Raw genomic sequence first — 15,080 nt, 5'->3', positions numbered from 1 at the left:
TTCATGAGCCTTGTTTTTGAATTAGTTCGGCCAAGACTTTTATCACCTCCACCACACATTCTTTCTTAGCATGAAATCTTGCAGAGGCAAAGTAAAAGTGTCTCCATTTACTTGTTTAATACATAAATATTACAATAAATCTATACATAAATGAAAATGAAAGGTACTTCCTGTAAGTTTCTGAGAGCTCCCAAAAATAGTCTCAGGACTCGGACAAAATTAATACTGTTATGTAGCCAAAGTTTCCATGAAGGCATCGGTACCTGGGTGTCTGTACAAGTAAAATTGTGCAAATAGCTACAGGCTCTTTTCCAGCCAAAATCGTAACAAACATGAACTCCTTTTCTTACTGGAAACATGGCAATAACCTTCTCTGGTTTTCCTGAGAAGCTCTTCAAGGCAGTGCTGGTGTAGAGAGAAGCGTGTTGCATCATCAGGGCTCTGTGAGTGTCGTGGTGTCCTCGGTGCAGCAGCCAGCTATCTCTGCTCAGTCATCCAAGGCACACACTCACGTGCATCGTGGCTTTCCAGGGCCATCTGGCAGGGCTGGCTGCCAAGCAGAGGGAGTGGTGGGACAGGGCATATGTCTCTGGCTCAGACTGCTCATTTCAGGGTCCAATTAATTCAAACTTTCCTTCTGCTGAGTGAGATAGATTATGGGTGGAGATGATGCAAGGCAATTTGTAGCTCATTCTTTTGTCTCTGCCACAGAGCAGCAATGCCCTGTATTGGGATTGGTCATCCATGGGAGAAATAGCATCTCAAATTGCCAGAGCTTATGCCCAGGGAAATTTTCTGACAGTGACCAGACACAGATGGGATATTAAATCCTTACAGCATGACACTAACTACTCAAGATTCACATACAGACCCTGTGGCTCCCAGAATATTGAAAAAGCAGCAGTACAGCACTGTACAGCTGCTCTAGGATGTACTTTCCACTGACAAGTCTTTCCAAATCCTTGTTCTGCAGCCACTGGCCCCTGAAACTTCCCTCCATTCCCTAAACAACCATGGTCCCTCACCATGGAATGACTTGACATCAGGCAGAGCCTGTGAAAGCACATCAGCTTTCCAGGGTGCTCTCCTCTGCTGTCCTCTGCTTGGGGAGGTACCATGTACTCCTGCTTCCAGTCTTCCCCAGGATCCTGCTAAGGAGCATCCTGGAAGCCTGATTAAGCTTAGCTTTTGTCTTGGGGGAAAAAATATTATGACCTCAGGGCAAAAGAAAAAGAAAGGACAGTTTATAAAGGTAACTCAGCAGAAACAAATAGTGGTGGGCTATGTTTTGCAGGGAAGTTTTGGTGTTGTTGCTGATCTTTGAAAGATTATTTCAGTAACTTCTGTCACCAGAAGAGTGGCATTTTTGCCCTTCTTTTGTACTTATTTTTATAAATATGAGCAAATAAATAAATAAATCTCTCCAGCCAAATAGAAGCTCTTCCTCCCAACTGCTTTTATAAGAAAGTTAAGTAAACATCCTGGCATGTCTGAAGGGGATTCTGGATCATATTGCAGGCCATGGCTCTCTCTATCATCCAGCCTGGATTCACAGCTTTGATGTACGGAAGACAGCACTTAAGCTAAATCTCTGGGTAGCCCTGAAATCACACACAGTTGGCTCAAAAATAGAAGCTGGGCTAACTACTTCCTCTCACACTGTACTGGCAGGTTTACATTCAGGAGCCCCTCCTCAGTTCCCTATGCATCATCCAGGTCAAGCACATCTGGCAGCATTCATTCCCCAGGAATTAGGATCCCCAGTCACAGTGTTCAAAGACAATTACTGCTCCTTTCCAGCTGAGAGATCAACAGATTCTTGTGCAACGCTTTCTCTCCCTTTACCACACAAGAAGAAAAGACCTCAAACATCCTAAAAATACCTTTGAAAATCTTTTGGGAAGAGCAGGCCTCTTGTGATTCACCTTTGAAGGTGCTCTCAGGCAAGCTTCAGGGCATAGGTGCAGGAATGCAGGTGCCACAGCTTGTCATTGCAATTTTCCATCTAACACTGCAGACAACAACACAGACATCATTTTCTCACTTGAAGAACTTTCCAATAGATAAGCAGTTACCAGGCAGTTCTCCTGCAAAGATACACTTAGAGCAGGATAATAGGTTGGAAGCTGAAGGAAGGAAGAGGGGACACCAAGCTGTGTTCTCTATAGAATGTGTTATTTTAAAAGAATTTAAAAGAACAAAAAAAATAAGGATTTTTTTTTTCTGTTTTGCAATAGGAAGTTTCTGGTTTTGTCTGTTGGCAACTTATTCTTTCCAAGAACAAGACAGTCTTCCTTGGGATATATCTTTCAGATGGATTGGTTGGACAATAGAAAGGAGAATTGCCTCTTTTCCTTGCCCTGACTGCAGTACAAGAGGGAAAGTGGGAATATTACTCCTTCCCTGGAAAATCTGAACAGATAAATCCTGGGGTAGGGGGCCAGCAAACATCAACTATGAGTCAGGAAGAAAACCACGGGGTGCTGAGGAGAGCAGGCAGCAGGCACAGAGCCAGGCCTCCCAGGTGATGGGAAGAGAGGAGCTGTTCCCAGGGACCCAGAGGAGCCTGTGCAGAGCTGCTGTATCCCAGGAAGCAGATGGTGCACATCAAAGTCCTGCCATGCTATGAGCTAGCCTGAGCAAAATTATCCCCTCCTCCAATGGGCAGGGAGAATTATTGTCAAATTCCTGGATTTTCATGCATGTTAACCTCAACACCTTCATTCTCTATGTTGTAAAAAGATCCCTGCTTTAATTTAGGTTCTCATAAACCCCAGCTCTGGAGTTTTGTAATTCCTTTTGGTGTTCTGGGAGAATTCTTGCTTTTAGGAAAATATACAAGCAAGTCTCCCTCAAACTTCTGGCTGCTTCAAAGTCCTGTAATAACCATTTTAATCCCAGCTTTGGTCAGGTCTAAGTCTAAACTAAAAGATTGCAGTATTTTTTACTAAAAGAGTGGTAAGAAATTGTTATCTTCCAAAAACACATCAACGAAAATAAACAGCAATCTAAATCTTAGTTTCAATTCCTTCTCCTTTTATGAAAGCTGCCCTGAAAATTCACTGCTCTACTTTTAACTGTTCAAAGAGAAGTCTCCTGTGAAGGCCAGTCCTGAAGATGGCAAATAGTGCTCTACAAAGATATGAAAAGTAGTTATCTCTTTTATTTTTAATGTAAATTTTAACAATTTGAAAACTGTGTGAATGAAATACACATCTAATAACAACAACAAGAAAAAAAAAGCAACTGATAGAAAAGTATTTTGCTGCTGACTGAAAAACAAACAACCTACAACCCAACTCTCAAAAACCCAAAGAAATAAAACCAAAACCCAAAATGAAACAACACCCAGACACACACAGTGATTTTGTAGTTTTGGCAATAAGAAAATTAGGCTGGTGAAAAAGGTTTCTCAGGCCCCATATCTTGTCTCTGACAGTGGAAATTATTATCTTCTTACCAAAAAAAGTATAAGAAACAAGTGTCTATTTCTTCCAGGTATGTTCTTTCCCTTTGCATGCTGTTTAATCCCTTGGAAGCCAATGGTTTGGAGATTTCCTGATCAGAGGATGAAGTATTGGATAAATATCAGATTCATACCTTGGCTTTCTCTCACAGTTTGTTTTGTTGACATTTTTTTCACTGTGATCCCATAATTTCTAAATAAGTTCCACCAAGTACTGCTGCCTGTTCAGCCATTCAGATACTGGATCGATTTAGAAGGAAATTACTGTATCATTAAAAAACAAACAAACAAACAAAAGGTGTGAGAAAGCTGTCATGCAAATTTGACCTCCAGAATTATTTTGCCTGATAGATGTGACTGCAACCTCCCTTCACGTTGGTTTGTTATTGTTCGAATCTCAGGTTGCAAATAGGTTCCTGAAATGCATCAATTTGGAGAGCCAGTGAAAGATAACTCTCTGCTGAGAGGAAATACTTCTCTGGCAGGTAAGCCAGTGGCAACTGGAAAATATTTCTGGAGTATAATAGATTTGTTCCCCAAATTCCTTGGGAACTTGTAAATATGCTTTGAACACAGGAACCGCAGCTATTGGGCAAGAGTGTTTCACTTAACAGCAATCAGTGGTTGTGCTTCAGAGAATGCAGAACGTTCCCATAATGAATCTCTGGAGTGGGAAATAAGAGGAAAAGGCCAACTTCTTATTTCGTTTCTTTCTTTTACCACACATAGCCTGAGTTTGTTCTGGGAGGGAAAATGGGACATTCTGGGTACTTAGCTTAAAAAATAAATACAGCCAGTTCTTCTAGCATTTGTCTTAAGAATTCTTAAACACATAATTAAACCACTTTTTCCTTTACTCTCTCTTATTGAACTCAAAGACCACTTCAAATTGGAATAGCAGAAAACAGATTGCATCTCTCAACTGCTTTCTGGGCCTGATGCTAAAATGGGAGATATAGGTTTTTGTTAAGCACATGTTTGTTAATTACTTTCTTGATGCTATACTTGAGACAAGGAAGACAAGAAAGTGGGAGATGTGCCGGAAGGACTCAAGCAAGGAAGTATCAAGTGAAGAAGTGGACACCCACAGTTATGAGCCAAAAAGAGATCTGGATTTTTTCCTGTTTCTCTGAATTTCAGTACTAGTGTGAGGTCCTGGATTGACAAGCCCAGAGGCTTGGGTCTTCTGTTTAGCCACAGAAACATTAGACTGTGGGTTAACTTTCTGGAGTATTTTTTAAAAAAACCAAAAAACAAAAACAAAACAGCCGCAACACTAGAAATACTTGAAGAGACTGTGGTATGAAAGGAAGGGTGAAGCAGTTGTGTACCAAAAGATTAACCAGACAGCATGAAGCAATGGAAACCAAAGGAGGTGAGAACAATGCCGTGCAATATTCCCAGGATGAGAAAGGAGAGCAGCTGGAGTGTGTTCACCAAGGTGTTGAGCAGGCAGGAGGGCAGCCCAGGCTGCAGGGAGGGAGGGTGGGCTGCAGAACAAGGTGGGATCTCTTCCAGCACTTGCTCCAGCACTGGGTGAGACAGGTAAGAGGGAGGAAGGGGGCCTTTTCAGGAGAGTGATTTCACCTGGGGTTTTGTGGAAGAGGGAGGGAGAGCTGGATTTCTTGCTGCCCTCGGTGGTACTGCACTTTCTCAGCCCAGTTGACAGAAAGGAGCAGTTACACAGGAGACAGGCCGGTCCTTGGAGCAGAGCTACAAGTGATTAATTGTATCAAGAAAAAGAAACAGTGTCTCCTTGCTGAGCTTTGTAACGGGCTTCATATAAATTTGCGTGAAATATTATGTGGGATTACTGCAGTCAGCCAGGAGTTTGGCTGCAGGAGCCAAGAGGAAGATGGGAGCCCTGCCAACAGGAGAAGCAGGAGATGAAGTAGATCATGTTTGCCAAGGCCAGGAGGACAGCCAAACCATAGCTACAGTAGCATAGTAATGAGAAATGGGAATTGCATTCAGCATCGGTTCTTCTTCTTATCAGGATCGTTAATGCTCTGCATCTAATTGTCCTGCTCTCCTCAGCCTTGCTGCAGGCCACGGAAGAATGTGGGACAACAACAGAAGGTAGAGAAAACAGCATAGAGGTGTTTAAACATAATCCTGCTGGAGCTCACAGCTGGTGCTATATGAAACCATTTACCCCACCCACTAGTGCAGACCAGACGCTGAAACAGATGCTCCCTTCTTGAGCAGAAGAAAGGTGAGCAGGACAGAGGTGACACAAAATGCCATTTTCCAGGTATTTTATTCACATCAGCATGTTAAAGACAACTAGGGAGAATTGGGATTTCAGGATGACATCTGTTTGATCCTCCTGTTTTCTCCACTCCTACACAGTTTGTGGTCACTTTGGTTCCCATCTTCTTCCCATCTAAGTTCCTATTCCTCTCCAAAGCAGATCCTGTCCTTCAAGGCTGGAGAGGGCTGCAAGGCCAGCTGGACCATTGGCTCTTGTCCTATGCCTTCACCTGGGGATTCTCTGGTTGATTTAAGCAGAGATGTCTCACCTGGAGCTTCAGCTTTATGCATACATAAGATGTGGCAAAATTTGAGCTGCATGTCTCACCCTTACTTCCTTTGGAGAAGCGATGGCACTCTCACACGTGAGCTTCTCTCAAGAAATCTGTGTCTAGATCCAGTCTTGGCACCCTCCATCTACAAGAGCCTGAACTCAGCCTCTTCCTCCAGAAATACTTCAGATTTTGAACAACTCTGTGCTTTGGGACTCTTTCTAGGATTTCTGATTCTGCACAAAAATGCCTTGACCTTCACGAAACCAATAACTGGCGATGAAAGCCCTGAGAAAGACTTTCCCAATATGCATATTCTCACAGCTGAGCTACACACTGAAGGTGCTCTGCAAGCAGCAGCCCCTCCTGGCAAGTTCCACCAAGTACTGGCACCCTCCTGGCAAGCCACAGAGTAACCTTGTCATTAGCTGTGCCAAATGGAGTGGCACGAAGCCCGTCTCAGCCACACCTCATGCTTTGCCCACCTCCGAGGCCTTCCCACCCGAGGATGTGCTGCTTTCCCCTGGGATCAAGACTTTCTTGGCAGGGCTGGGAAGTGGGGCATACTCAAACCATTGTGGAATTACCTACAGTCCCAGTCTGTATGTGCAGACAACCTCCAGCCTGGCTGGAGGAAAAGGTGTGTTTTTTTCTCTATTTTCCTCCAGCTGGAATAAAATGTGAAATCTTCTCATAAACGCAAACTGAGAGATTCTTGTTTTCTCGAAGGACGCAGGGCAAAGACTTAAATTTCTTCTCCCAGCCAACACTGAGGGAGTTCCCCTCCTGGAGGGAGGGTGCCTGCCAGCTTCGTGGGGTGTCAGAGTGCCTGGAAAAGGGCAGCGCTGACCAGGAGCACCATGTGCCACCGACTCAGGATTCATCCCTTTGCTCTCCAGAAAACATCACCTCTGCTCCCCATTGTGTCACCTGGTCAGTATGGCTTCTCACCAGGCCTTATTCATGAGGAAAGGGACATCTGGTGTATTGTGCCAACACTAGTGCTAGCTCTAGGGTTTATTTGAGATTGCCATTGTCCAGAGAAGCTTTGGAAAAGGTCATCATACGCCACTTCCATTAAATGGTTCAGGAGCCATTACATTCCCACATGCACAGAAATATATATTAAAAGTATCACACATGTAGTCTCACTGCAAGACATAAACTAAACACCGTATGTTTAGAAGAAAAACCCACCACTAAAGTAGCTCCTCTTCGAAAAAAGAAAATGAACTGTTTTGAGGTTAAGGAAAAAGGTTCCCTGTAGAAGTAGACATCCTGAAAGAGTAGAATATACACAGCTGGGATATCTCTCTTGTTTTGTTTTCATTTCCTTTTGCAGTCTTTTTGTATTTTAACAAGTTCATTTGGGCACTGCGAGCCAATGTTGGCTGTGCATCTATGTTCACTAGACTGCCTGGGGCTCTCTCCTTGCAGAAATCAGGTCAGTACCAAACTCTGTGCAGAACCACCCACAATCCCAGAGATACTTTTGCTTTGTTTTGTTCATTATGCACTGTCCCTGTCACAGAAAAGTGTTTCTTAACTTAGCCTGAACTGAGACAGAGTGAAAAGTAAATTGTTTGTTCTTTCCCTTGAGGCTGAGCCCAGAGTTCTGTTTTCTTAAAGAGTTCATATCAGCTTCAAGTTTTGTGTTGTGGCCAAATACCATGATCTGTATTTCTCTTTTTCAACAAAAGCAAATTTTCTTTTACTCCTCATACCTCTTACTTCTGCTCAAGATAAACAGATGTATTTCTGTCCTGATGAACTTTGTTTCCATTTCCCTGAGCATCTTCTGAGCAGCCATCCAGCCTTCTTCTCTTTTGTCATCATATTTTACAATCGCATATGTAGGGTGTCAGGCAGAAGCCAGTACCTCTAGGCTACTCAGGTCCTTTATTTCACTGCTGGAATACAAGTAGCAAAGATCAGCTTCTCTGTGCATGGTATCCCCTCACCCTTCTAGCTTCCTCCAAGAAGAAAAATTCTTCCAACCACACCCATGAAGGTACCTTTGCATTTGCCTACCAAAAAAAAAATTAAGTGATCCTGTTTAGTTGGTTTTGCTGCCTTTTTTCACTTTGCATCGAGTGCCCTGATAAATAAACAGACATGTACAGACTCCACACCCTAGCAGGGAGGAGAGTCTTTACCCCTAGCAGGCAACAGCCTGATACAAGGTGAGATTAAGCAGCAGTAGGAGCGTAGCAGAGATGTGATCTGAGCTGGAGAGAATTGGAGTTGAAAGCTGAGAATAAGCCGGTTTATCTGGGCTACCCCATAAAAGAGCTGCTGCTGTGACAGATACACAGCCTAATGGCACTTGAAGGGGTTAATACACCTGGAAAGTGAGTTTTCAAATGAACTCCTTTTCCTCCTGGCCTCAGCATAAGGCAGTGCTCTATTAGATTTGACCTTTCTTAATGTGAATTAGCAGCTCAGTGGAACAGGATCCAGAAGCCAGAGTCCCTTCCCTCTTCACATCCATGCATTAATGTAACAAAAGCAAAAAGGTGTCAGGAAGGCTAAGAATAACTGAACAGATCTTGTGCCAATTTGGAATAAAATATAGGACCCTCCAGAAGTGGAAGTAACTTGGTTGCTTCTGAACTCTAGGTGAGGCAGGCATTTTAACTCACCCACCTCCAAACCGCAAAAGAAAATGAAACATGGGCAAATTCAGGTACTGAATTTAAAATAAAAAAATAAATAAAATAAAATGAAAGTTGTCAGTTCATCATTTTGGTAGGACAAACAAGAGGAAATGCCAAATTATGTCTCTAGAATATAAATTACCTTTTCTCTCATGAAACAGATTTGCCCAATGTCTTTCAACAAAAGTACTCCCTCGCCCCATTTCCACTGATTTCCTGGGAGGGTTTCCTCACCCCTTCCCCTCGTTCAAAATGTTTCATCAATCTTGTCACCTTGGTTCTACCCTGTCTCATGAGGAAATGGATGGAGCCCAGCTAGACACGAAGATGTGCCATCCAGGAAACCAGACCAAAACTGGTATGTTTAAAAACGTGTTTGAAGAGAGCACAGGATGACGGGGGGGGTGGAAAGGGAGCAGGGGATGTTTTTCAGCTTTACTTCCCCACTTCTTCTCACAGACACTTGCTGTTGTCCAGGAGCCCAGAGAAAGGAGTACTTTTTTTTACTTTTTTTTTTTTGGTGGAGGTGGGAACAAGCAACAATAACCAGATCCTCATGGCACATCTGTCTTTAGGTCCCTATGGGAGCCACAGCTGTGCAAAGAGGGGAGAGCGAGGCGAAAAAGGTAGAAGGGGGCGGTGTCCAACTTTCTAGAGATGGAGTTATTTTAAGCAATATCTTCGAAACAAAAACCCGTGTGTTCTCCGTTCTGCAACGCGCCGGGCAAGGCTCAAACACCCGGGCTGGGTTGCCCGGGGTCGCAGGCCCCGCCAAAAAAAGCAGAGCTCTGAGGTGGGTCTGAGGCAAGGCTGGTCACCGGCTCAGAGGGGTGACGCGGCCAAGCCGAGGGAGCGTGCCCCGGCTGGTAAACAGGGCCCTCGGCACCGGCGGCCCCTCCGGCATTTCCCTTCCCTTCCTTTCCCTTCCTTTCCTTTCCCTTCCCGCTCACCCGGCTGCGCTGCTCCGAGCAAGTGTTCTGTGAGCTGTGGGTGAGGGATGGGGGCTCACGCTCTGGCCACGAGCTCTGTGTGCCTCCCAGCCCGGGCTAGGCTTGGCTTTGTTTTCCAGGTTTTGATCCAGCCGGGCCTGTGCCGGCCAGGGGAATGTCACGCTGGCCTTTGGGCCCGTCCGGCCTCGCTGAGGCCGTGTCCGGTCACACACGGCGTCCCCAGCAGAGCAGCTCCCACCATCACCCCTCAGCCCTCTGCACCGATAAAATCCCGCTCCCGTACGCCCTCAAAGGAAAGATTTTATCCACGGCTCCACACCGAGCTCAGGTCTGGGTGTGAACTTCCTCAAAGGCGACATGTTTTGAGGTGGGGAAGCGTTGGTTCAAACACATCCTCAGAAGCCAGGTGTTACTGTTAATTGAGTTTTAAAAGCTGTCTCAGAGCAGAAAGGAATCAAGCTCCATATTCAGAAATAAATCAGCTGCTTTTCTAAGAAGCTCAAAGCTGTCACGTTGGTTTTGACCAAGTGGAAAATCACATTCTTCTCCTCACATCTTATGAAGGGAAATGGATGCAAGGGAGAAGGTTTCCAATCTGCCAGGGAGTTTTGGGGTTCAGGCTGCTGAACTTTGGGACTCCAGGATGCATATAAGAGAGAAGGGGAAACCCAAGGCCATCTTAGAGACTTGAGAAAATAACGGCAAAATCCTCACCCTATTTTCTTCCCTGGCTGCCTTCTTGGGAGCCACACAATGAGATTTTCATGGGTTAGGGGAACAATCAGAGAGGGAGAAAAGAGATAATTGGTCCCTCTTTAGTATTTTAAGATACAGATCTCCAAGCATGCAGATGCTACAGCAGTTAAGCTTTGTGGAACTTCTTACAGTTAAGGGCTTTTGCATTTGTGAAAATGCTCGGGTTGAGAAATAAAGCTTAATTCAAATGTCCTTTGTTCACTACATGATTATTTTCCATCTGAATTTGTAGAATGCCAACAACTCACAGTCAGTGGGGAGCAGAGGGTACCCAGCATTCCTGAGAACTAGCCCCAAGATATATAAGTATTGCATTAAGTCTCCTTAACATTTCACGGATTTGGCTGATTTTCAAGATCTTTAAAGCATGACACCATACATTTTTCCAGTTTTTTCTCCCTTTGGTGTGGGTGTGTGCCCATGGTGGGAGTACTGGTATAAGAATTTATCTCCAAATCAATCTCTAAATCCAGCTTCTTGTTTTCCCAGGGGTATTTGTTTACATAAAAGGCTGTGTTGTGGCAGCAAGCATTAATGTGTTTGAAAATCTGTCACAGAGTAATTAATTTATCCTCATTGCACCAAGCTGTTGGATAAGTTAGCATTATCCCCATACTGCAGGAAGAGAAGTGCAAAACAGAAATTAACCCATGAGGGGCCTAAGGAGGCTGTCAGAGAGCCAGAAGAGGAACACAGATCTCAAGAATTAACAGGCTAATGCCTTAACCACATGAATATCCTTTCTAAGGTTTGATTTGTTGCCATATCCTTTTTCTGCTTGATCACTTAGGACAAAATGACCTGTCCCCAGATAACATTCTATATGCTGGAACTAAAAATAGGAATTCTCCTCTCCTACTCTTAAATTGTAGCATTGTAAGTGTACAGCATGAGAACTTGTGGGAAAAGAAAACGTCTAGGGTTCAAGAGGAAAAACAGATAAAGGCCAAGTGTGGGAGAAGAAAGCTATGGAGGGAAAGAACCTTTGCTAGAGTATGCAGGGGATCCACCTCCAAATAATTCTCACCATTTAAGGCTTTTCTTGCTGCTTGCCTCCATGCGCTTCAGAGAAATAAACATGGGGTTGAAGAACATTTGTTATAATCCTCGCAGGTGATGCATGTATGTGCAAAGGTTTGCCATGCTACTTCTTTAACAGGAATTCAGGCACCTAGTGCCTAGTGGGAGAGGCACAAACCAAATGCTGCAGGAAAACAATCATATATCCTTCACCCACTTTCTTAGGTTTTTGCCCTTACCTTGAAACACAGCTTTGCTAGAGTTTACAAGTGACTGTACAGCTGAAGAAAGCTTGAGGCTGGTGATTTTTCTGTTGTTTTTTTAAGTACAAAAAAATACAAGATTCTTTAAACACAAAGCTGTCACCTCAAGCTAGTTTTGCAACAGTTTTGCAGTGCCAGTCCCAGACCTGATAAATCTCACAATCTCTGGTTGAAGATTCCCTCAGCTGTCTCCTGTCTCACAGTCCATCAGTGCAGGGCTGGCACTTCACTTGGCATCACATCACAGCTTCTCTCTGGATCTGGATCATCTCATGCTGCACGGCACCAAATTGTCTGCCACCCATCCACGCTGGGACCAGGGTTTCCAGATAAGAGGTGATTCATCTACTGTGTCCCACTCAATCCACCATTCTATTTTCTTCTGAGGAATCTACATAGGGAAAAACCCTTTCAGTGCAGGATGCCTTTAGCCATGCCAAGAAAATCCTCCCCTACATCTCTCTCTCTGTTGTGCTTTCACATTGTGGGAACCTCAGCAGTATTTAGCTGTTTCATTAAGCATTGCTTAACTCCCAGTGCCTGCTTTTGTTAAATTAGAACTCCACAGAAGGACATATTCAAGCTAGTTATGTTCCTTAGAAAAAAAATGTAGTTCCAAGTTACCTTTGGGTCTTGAGGAAAAAGCTGCAATATGCTTAGAGTGAGGGTTCCCAAAAGCACTCAGCTCTGATAGAACAGGCAGAGCTGTCACATATATACAGGAGCCAGAGGATGCCTTTAAGTGCTCACAGGGTAAGAACATGCCACATCTTTGGGAAGCTCAGCTCCAGAGCAAACTCCCTGCCATGTGCCAGATACTTCCTCCTTCCTAGCAGCATGGCTCTGGTGTAAGGTCTTTGCAGAGCAGCCCCAGAGAAGCCAGAGACGATCTGCGACAGTGTAACTTGGGTAGAAATTTCTGACTAGTCATGCCACTAAAAAAAAGCCAGGTGTTACCTCAATAAGGTCCTGTCTACACAGCCATAGAATCACAGAATCATTCAGGTTTGAAAATACCTCAAACCTTTGACCAAACAACACCAGATCAACTAGACTAAAGCACTGAGTCCAGTTGTTTCTTGAACACCTCTATGGATGGGTTCTCTACCACCTCCCTGGGCAGCCTATTTCAATGTTTGACAACTCTTTCCAGGAAAAAATATCCCCTGATGTCCAACCTAAACCTCCCCTGGTGCAGCTTGATGCCATTTCCCCTTGTCTTGTTGCTGGTGGCCTGGGAGAAGAGACCAACCTGATCTGTCTGCATCCTCCTGTCAGTAGTGTGAGAAGGCTCCTCCTGAACCTCCTTTTCTTCAGGCTGAGCCCCCCCTGACAGCTCCCTCAGCCACTCCTCATCAGGCTTGTGCTCCAATCATTCCCCAGCTCCATCCCTTCCCTGGACATGCTCCAGCCCCTCAATGTCCATCTTGCAGTGACAGGCACAGAACTGGAAACAGGATTTGAGGTGTGGCCTCACCAGTGCCCCACACAGGGGGCAATCATTGCTCTGATCCTGCTGGCCATGCCATTGCTAATCCAAGCCAGGTGCCATTGACCTTTTTGGCCATCTGACCACACCTGGCTCATCTTCAGCCGCTGTTAACCAGCACCCCCAGGACCTTTCCCACCAGGCACTTCCTGACTACTCTGTCCCCAGCCTGGAGCTGCAGGGGGTTGTTGTGACCAGGGTAGGCAGACAGACTTGGTGCCTTCAGATGGCAGAACCCTGGTTTCAGCCTGGAGATGACTGGCAGGCAGCACACCCAGGGTGGTACCTGTGCTCTGCAGCATAATTAAGTGCCAAAACTTCACTTAATATCTGACCATGAGATACAATTGCTGCCTTTGGTCAAGAAAAAACACTGTGGCTCTTGGAGGTTATTGCTGTGCTAACAGCTGTGATGTCATGGTTAAGGGTAGCTACAACACATTTCCACCTGAAGCCAAAGTGCTAATAAAAGTCTAAGCAGAATTGAAATAAAACCTAATTATAGGGTCCAGCTAAGCCTTTAATAGGGATGTCTACATTCATCATTAAATTCAAGATAGACCTTTCTCTACCACGCAGGAGGGAAATTGTAGAAAAATGGCTAAATAGATAATGGAAGACATTTAGTTAGTCCTTTGTTAGCACAGGATTTGTTATATTCAGAAATGTGGAAAACACCTCTCTTGGGCTATCAGATTCTAGTTGAGCTGTTTTGGCTATGGGCAACAAGTTACTTGATTGTTATGTGTGAATATCCCAAGAAATGGCAAAGATGGGGAGGCCTTGGGATTATGTTGTACCTGAATGCTTTAAAAAGGAACCAGGAGTCCCTACATGTAGGTCCGTGATCATTTGGGAGAAGCTCAGCCAAGACCCTCCTGTGTCATTAAAAAAAAAACAAACCATAAAATGCATGCAATCTGAAAGAAGTAATACTGTCCTTCAGCAAGAACATAGTTAGCAAGATTGGAAAAAGAGTGCATAATGAGTTTTTTGTGTCTGGATGGATAATGAATGCTTTTTTAATGTCTACAGGTCTTTTACAGGTGAAATTTGAGCCAGCATTATGCCAAACCCAGATCAGCTTCCCTCTAAAATTGGCTGCAAGGCACAATCATATTCTCTGTTCCTTCTCTCCCCTTTATCTCTTAAAAGGATAATTCCTGACAATTTACATTAACAGACAGACTTGAGTAGGGGGGCTTGCTTACTTACTTTCTGGAAAGAGCTTAAGGTGAGGTCTTCTGTCTCCTCTCAGGAGCCATTTACTTGAACAAAGAGAGGGAGGATACAAAAGATCCTAATATTCCTGACTCTTTAATCTTTCAAAGCAGGCTTAATGCAGAGCTCAGCCGCTGCTGTGAGAGGCAGAGCTCTGTTTTGCAGTTTCCCAGACCCACTGCTGAGCAGATGACACCATGGGCAGAGCCGGGGGTGGAAGTGGTGATGTGGAGGAGAGGGACCGTGCTTTCCAGTGTCACAGTTTCCAGCCAGTGGGTGGCATTGTCAGCGATCCTGGGTGATGTCACACTCCTGTTGGACATGCAGCCAGGAGCAGTTTCTCCCTGGGACAGTCTCAGAAGACGTTGCAGGCACAGTCTAGGTCGGGGGACTGCACACCCATGAATTAATGCATCTTGTAGGATATGTATGGCATTCTAGGCAGTGCTCCTGGTGTTCCCAGGGACTTGCAGGCCCTTTAAAGAGCAGACCTGGCAAGTGCATATCTGGAGAAGGCACTGCTCTGTTCTTTGTTCCTCTGGGAGAGCATGTGTGGGGGTGTGAAGAAGGTATTTTCTCTTTGCCAGTGAGTAAAGAAGCCTCCTAGAAAACGACCTGCTCACTGCCAGTGCTCCAGAGTGAATGTTACCCACATTACACCTGGCACAGAGGCACAGCCAGCTTGGAAATGGACATTATGAAAGAAAAATAATGGCTCAGCGTTTCGGCCCTG

Source organism: Sturnus vulgaris, chromosome 5 (assembly GCF_052056855.1).
Source record: "Sturnus vulgaris isolate bStuVul1 chromosome 5, bStuVul1.hap1, whole genome shotgun sequence".
NCBI classification, from domain to species: Eukaryota; Metazoa; Chordata; class Aves; order Passeriformes; family Sturnidae; genus Sturnus; species Sturnus vulgaris.
This window is presented reverse-complemented; position numbering follows the sequence as displayed.